The sequence below is a fragment of the Oratosquilla oratoria genome, chromosome 20 (assembly GCF_046742065.1).
Source record: "Oratosquilla oratoria isolate Oo_2021 chromosome 20, ASM4674206v1, whole genome shotgun sequence".
NCBI lineage: Eukaryota > Metazoa > Arthropoda > Malacostraca > Stomatopoda > Squillidae > Oratosquilla > Oratosquilla oratoria.
The window spans coordinates 26,032,228-26,038,227 of record NC_134796.1 but is presented as its reverse complement, the minus strand read 5'-3'; the positions used below and the strand labels follow the sequence as shown (position 1 = coordinate 26,038,227).

General features: G+C 39.1%; 1 protein-coding gene across 2 annotated transcripts in view; it reads left to right on the top strand.

The window, feature by feature from the left end:
- Positions 1–208: 208 nt before the first annotated feature.
- LOC143036417 (uncharacterized) overlaps positions 209–6,000 on the top strand; it is a 92,962-nt gene continuing 87,170 nt past the window's right edge. For both annotated transcript variants that reach the window (XM_076203758.1, XM_076203757.1), the window contains exon 1: positions 209–289. The gene's annotated coding sequence lies outside the window, so the exon portion shown is untranslated. The remainder of the gene's footprint in view (positions 290–6,000) is intronic.

Sequence of the window (6,000 nt, the reverse complement as noted above, 5' to 3'; positions counted from 1 at the left end):
TTAACCAGCCAAAACAAAATGTATAAAGGACTTTTAAAGGGATTAATGAGATAACCTTTGGATAAAATTATGTTTTTTGTTTTCCATAATATTACTAATTTCAACAAATCATAATAAGGACATGATTGTTCTTTTTTCGAATTTCCCGCTATTATTGACAATATCGATTTCCTTAAATTTTATGTGGATTCACTCCTACTGTACCGCAGTCGCTTTGTTTACTAAAGCACTCAGCTGTTCTTGCGTACTAACCTGCCAATGGTCATTGCCTTCTAGGTTAAGATTTGTGGTAAGGGATTATGTCAGTCGTGTTATTTTTGTTACAAACTTTTTTTCTGAAAGTATATGACTATGAGTGGTGAGACAGCAGTTGCAATGCAATAGAAAAGTGAAACTGCGATCAAAAGTAGTAGAATGAAGTTGTACCGTAGCATGGTTGTGGAATGTTTGGCGTGATGCTTATGCAGTAATAGGAATTGTCAAATCGACCAGCGTAATCAGACACTAATCAATCAATTAATGCGAGTGGCAAGGCACTAGTAATGCAGTGAGATACATTACATTCATGCCTCGGGAGGACTCCTAGTTTAGAAAATATATGAAGGCCTGTAAAATATATACATTTTTTGTTGTTGGATATTGAGTTTAGAATTTATCAAGTACCATTGCTTTCATCGTTAATTTATTCATAGAAGATGTTCCACCCCCTTATTAGATCCTTGAGCCTTTGCTTGTCATATGATATGACTGTTGGGATGATGTCTGTACTTGTAAATAACATGATTAGTAAACAATATTATGATTGTGAGTGACCCTGTTATCATTGTTATTTTGTATTGTTACTTTTTAAGTGCCTAGGTATTTAAGTTCCATATTGATGGACTTGCTATAATCTGGGTAGATACTGAATGAGCATGTGCTATTCTCTGTATACTTAGCTAGGTGTTCCTTTATAGGGGAAACTTGTTAGAAAAGTTGGACTGCACTGGGTAATTTGTTAGTGGTACACATCCATGTCTATTTTACTCATACCTGAAGGCAGGAGATAGGGATAAGTGGAGAGTGACTGTGTATAGATGATACTGTTATGCAAGGAAGGGAGGGACAGGGGATGGGGGTGGAGTTAGTGGGTGCTAATATGTGAATGATATTTTGACACAGCATAGAGGGATTTCTCCCCATCCCTTTTTTCTGCTTGATGGAATGGAGAGGGGGGTTGCCAGTTAAGTGAAGCAGCCTGACTGGATGTACTGTGTCTTGCTATATTGCTTCTGACCCAGGTCACTGGGCTGGATACAGGGGTGACCTGTCATCCATGAGGAGCTAAAATGAAAGGAGAGAAAGGGTGGTGGATGGGAGTGAAATAGGTGGGAGTAGGTATGTGCTTTTGACTTGGCTACCTGCCTTATTAGGGAGGATAAAGTTCTTGGTATATTGATAGACCTGATGAAAAATTACATTGTTATTGGCAATGTATTACTGACATTTTTAACTTTAAAAAATGAAACAAGGATGCAGAGTCAGTATAAGGAAATCTGTGTATTATTTGTATTGGTTTTGTTTCTGTATACATCATGACCTAATTATCATTCATCGATTGAGAGTATATGCAGAGAAGTGTTGGCTCACTTGTACACTAAAACCATTCTCCACAGTTTCTTTGAGCATGCCACAGTAGAATTACCCTTCTCCACTGAATGGCTCTTGGCAAGATCAGTTAACTTGCTCCAGTCATGTGTTCAACTCCCAATATGGTTGTGTTTTGTGGAGATTGCCCAGAGAAGCATACAGTACATACATATACCAAAGACTTTTTTTCCCCCTTACAAGGGAGGGAGCCAAAAAAGCAAAGGCATAAAACCACTCCCACCCATTCCATCCCCACATACTCCACTTCCATCCACCCCCTTCCCTCCCTTTTATCTTTGCTACGCCTGGATGACTGGTCATCCTTGCATCTTGTCCACTGCCCTGGATCAGAAGCAGTGTTGCAATACACAACACATCCACAGCAAGGCCGCATCATTAAATAGGCACCCCCCCCCCTATGTCCCCTCATGCAGAAATGGAGAAGATGGGGAGAAATCCTTTCAGGCTATGTCAATTTATTTTTCACACGCTCCCTCACCTCCCATCCCCCACCCACTCCCCCTTATGCATCACAGTATCATCCATACACAACCATTCTCTATTCACCCCTATCTTCTGTCTTCTCCCATTCTTCCTCAACATACATTCCCCTCTTTCCCAATGCCCCTTTACCCCATCCATTCATCTTATTCTTGGTCACCTCCTCATGTTCACTCCTTCCACCTCTGCCTTCCACACCTCTTTTACTGATCTTTCTTAACTCATTCTTTCCATGTGTCCAAACCATACCAATACTCTTTCATCAACCATATCTCCCAACACCCTTTCCACCTCTGTTCTCCTCCTCACCTCCTCGTTTCTCACTCTATCCAGCCTAGTAACCCCTACCGTACTTCTGAGGCACCTCATCTCAAACACATTCAAACTCCTCTCTTCCTCTCTTATGTTCCATGTTTCTGCCCCATACAGTGCTGTCGGCACAATCACTCCTTCATACAGTCTCCTCTTAGCATCCATTCCCAAGTGTGTATATCTCATTACACTTTTTAATCCACCAAGGCATTTACTTGCTCCTCTCAATCTACATTCTACCTCCATCTCCACTCTTCCCTTTCCCACCACATTCGCACTCAAGTATCTAAAACTATCCACTTCCTATAGTCTCTCTCCCTTAATACTCACTTCCAGTCTGCTGCCACTCTCTCCCTTTGTACACCTCATCACCTTACTTTTATTCACATTTATCTTCAACTTTCTTCTTTCTCGCACCTTTCCAAACTCTATTACTAACTTCCTCAATCCCTTCTCTGATCCTGCTACAAGCGCAGTGTCATCAGAAAACAACAACTGGCTTATCTCCCCTTTTTCTCCATTTTCTTTAACCATCTCCAATCCCTGGAGATGGTTAAAGAAAATGGAGCTTGTAGCATAGAAATTGTCCCAGACTAATACAACATTATTCCAAATTTTCTTCCTAGCAATAGTCTACTCAGTCATCTACAATAACCTGCCCCCAGTACACTCAGAATACATCCATACACAAACACACAATTTGGGATCACAAAACAGGCACTCACTGCTTAATTCTATACTTAACCAAACTTTCCCCAATTAAACCACCTGAGAAATCACCCCCCAAAAGAAACAAGAATTGTATTGGCATACCAGTGTTCAGATCACTACTCCACACTATATCTGTTCCAACACAGAATCAGCCTGACAAGAGACCAATTGCTTCAGATGCAACCACCACACAAACACAGAGCACTTTATACTACACTGACAGTGAGCATTGCTCTAACTCTATACTCTATAACAAGGTAAACTAGGTAAATGCTTAATGTTTCCAGACAGCAGCTCAAAATCTTTTCATTTAGTAACTTATGGGCTGAAGCTGAATCAGTGGCTGTGGCCATTTTCCTGGGGGCTGCAAGTCTCGTGCCAGAAAGATCCATCCAAGGCAGTGGATTGATTGCTTGAACCTCTATACACTGTTCTCACAGACAGCTGTTGCTAGCCTAGATCCAAATGAGATTCATGACCATCCCCCATTCCGACTACACATCAGAAATCGGACAAAACAGAATAAAACGAGTTCACTTAAGTAGACTCCTTTGCAGTAGTCATGCATTGACATACCAGCACAGTTTAGAAAATGCTAGAGATGACATGTCCATCCTGCCAGGCTGCATCACACACAGTTGAGTACATATTTACAGACTGTTTAGCCCTAACAGTGCACAGACAGTGCACAGTAGAATTAAGGTGGAGGACCTCTGGCTAGAGAATAAGGTGGTGTTTGGTTTCCTACATTGGCACTGGGCTAACCAACAGCAGTTGTACCCAAAGTCTCTCCTCTCTCTGTCAGCTTCAGCAATCTTTCCTCTGCATGTACACTTTAAGAGAAATGACAAGTGAAGACAGAGATCACAGAAGCATTATATATATGTAGATTTTAGTCCTTTTAGAGATATTGTAATGTGCCCAAAGGGGATGCCACAAAAATTGCATTAGGGAAGCTGCTGATGCAGTGCTTGTCACTGATAAATATCAGGTGGTCATCAGTCTTGGAAACTGTGAGTCCAAGATACTTGAAAATGATAACAAGCATTACTGGAATGTTATCAAGGGGAAGCAAAGGAGGATTGGGACGTATGCCAATGCTTTGATCAAACTTCCATAACTCCTCATTAAGATAAATTGGTGTGTTTGAGCCGGTCAATTGAGTTGCAGAACATTGTAGTGTAAGCATATGCAAGGTCTGCCAGGATGTAATCTGGATATACTCCTTAATTATTGTCATCAGATAATTATAAGTCTTGAGACCTGGTATAGATACTATATGCAATATGTCATAGGGAAGTAATAAGAACAAAATTGAAAATATTTTCATGCAAAATACTAATGAGATAGAAATAATGACATTAAAATGTGGGCCTATAGATCATTCAATCAATCTGTTGCCCCAAGTGTCTTACAGGAGACCCATAGATCCCAGGTAACTGGCAACAGTCACCAGATTGATCCAAACGTCGCTCAAGTAAAAGATGTTACGTTATTGACTTGCCTGGGTAAGGCTAGAATGGGGGCGTATAAAATGAGGTGTTCAGTGTCCTCAGTGTAATGATTGCACATGAGGCAGTTTCCTATGACTAGACCTATTATGTGTTAGAATTGTTTTAAAGGTGGATGATGACCAGAAATAGTCGTGCTAATGTGGTCCTTGCTTGTCATGTGGGAAAGGAATATTCTGTAAAGTTGATGCTTGGAGTAGTTTGGTGAAGTAGGGAGTATGGTCATTCTTGGAGTGCTTGTTTTGTGATCTGAGTGTATATGCATTTGATGGTAGGTTCTAGAAAATGTGTGAGTAGTATATTATTTATATATATATATATATATATATTTCCAATTTGTTGTGCATATGGGTGGTTATTTATATTATGGGATGGATGTGTGGGGATAGCTGAGTTCTTTTGCATGGAACTGTTTGCTTATCAATTTCATACACTTCTATGGAGAGGATCTTTGTTCTGTTGAGATTATATTAGTATATTCCATTAATGCTTTATTTTATGTAGTTTGTAGGGTGTCTATGTTTTCTTTATTGGAAGAAATTATATTGGGCTGGTGTAGTTGTGTTTTTTATCAACTGTTTGTGGACTAATTAGGATCTATTTTTTGGACATGGATTTAATGTAAAAGTAGGTAAAAACAATTTTGCCACCTGGATAGTCAATGAATGCTATAAACTTCAGGCCAAGGTGACTAAATGTAGTTTTTTCACAATTCAAAAATAATTTGGACAAACACCTAAGCAAAATTATATAATGTATGTTGATTAGTTATTTTGCTACAGATGTTTTAATTACCTGTTGAAGGATTTACTTACTTCTTAATTGTATTTATTTGTGTGTGTGTGTATTTACCTAGTATTTACCTAGTTGTATTTTACGGGAAGGGGAGCTATGCTCGTGGGGTCCCGTCTTCATATCTCATTTTATCTAAACTATTTTTAAATTCATGTATTGTTTTTGCACACACCACTTTCTCATCTAACTTGTTCCAACTGTCTATTGCTCTGTGAGGAAAGCTGTTCTTTTTCAAATCTCTTCTATAGCTTTCTTTTTTTATTTTCTTTCCGTGTCCTCTTGTATTTCTGTCATCCCATTTTATCAGATTCTCTCTATCAGTAATTTCTATGCCTTTCATGATTCTGTAAATAGCTATCAAATCTCCTCTCTCTCTTCTTTGCTCTAGTGTCTGTAGTTTAAGTTTTTGTAGTCTCTCTTCATATGATAGTTTTGAGAGTGTTGGTGCCAATTTTGTAATTGCTCTTTGTATTCTTTCAAGTTTTTTTATACATTTTTTTGTACTTGGTGACCATATCGTTGCTGCATATTCCAATCTTGG